Below are 1059 nucleotides of genomic sequence, written 5' to 3'. Positions count from 1 at the left end.
TTAACTGTTTTCTCAATGATGCAACTCAAACGCTCTAGGGTTTTCATCGGCAATCCTTGTTCTGGGCCTTCTTTTTTTCAAAGACCCGGCAATCCGGGCCCCCAGTGACCTGGCGGGTTCTCTGATGTGGGAGATTTTCGCACCTCCTCACACCCTGAGTCTAGCCTCTTGCCCCCACCAACCCACGCCTCCTCTACTTTCCCATCTTTGGGAAAGCCCCACTGGACATCCAGTCACTAGGCCAAATCCCTGCCTCCCGGCTGTACCCCTTTCTCCCCAAAGTCCATCACACTCAAGTCCTGTCCTCCGGCACCTGGATGGCTCAGTCGTTAAGCTTCTCTGCCTTTGGCTCAGGTCATGATCCTGGGGTCCTGGGATCGATCCCGCGCCAGCTCCCTGCTTGGTGGGAAGCCTGCTTCGCCCTCTCCCACTTCCTCTGCTTGTGTTCCCACTCTCTGTATCTCTGTCTTTCAAATAAATAAAATCTAAAAACAAAAACAAACAAACAAACAAACAAAAAAACCAGTCCTCCTGTCCCCAGCTCTGCCCTGTCTCCTCCTCTGTGTCCTCTCAGCCCCGCTTCAACCCAGTTCTTGTCTTCTCCTGCCCGGACACTTGCCCTACCTAGCCGTCTCTCTGCAACCAGTCAGGCCCCCAAAGGGTCCTTGTCCACCCAAAGCTGCCTCTGCTCACTCTTTTCCCAGGACGTCCCAGCCCCCACGGCCAATACTGCAGATAGTGGGCCCTGGTGGGTGAGGAGTGAGGCAGGATGCTTTACCCGTGGCTGAGGGTGAACATCAGAAAGCTGTAAAACCTAGTCCCCGCTCCCTCCCTGTGGCATGCCTTGTGTCCCAACCTTGGCTCTTACACACATACACTTTTTTTTTTCTTTTTAAAAGATTTTATTTATTTATTTGACAGAGATCACAAGTAGGCAGAGAGAGAGAGAGAGAGGAGGAAGCAGGCTCCCCACAGAGCAGAGAGCCCGATGCGGGGCTGGATCCCAGGACCCTGGGATCATGACCGAGCCGAAGGCAGAGGCTTTAACCCACTGAGCCA

The sequence above is a fragment of the Lutra lutra genome, chromosome 17 (assembly GCF_902655055.1).
Source record: "Lutra lutra chromosome 17, mLutLut1.2, whole genome shotgun sequence".
NCBI classification, from domain to species: Eukaryota; Metazoa; Chordata; class Mammalia; order Carnivora; family Mustelidae; genus Lutra; species Lutra lutra.
The sequence above is the reverse complement of the archived record's forward strand: the minus strand, read 5'-3'. Positions refer to the sequence as shown.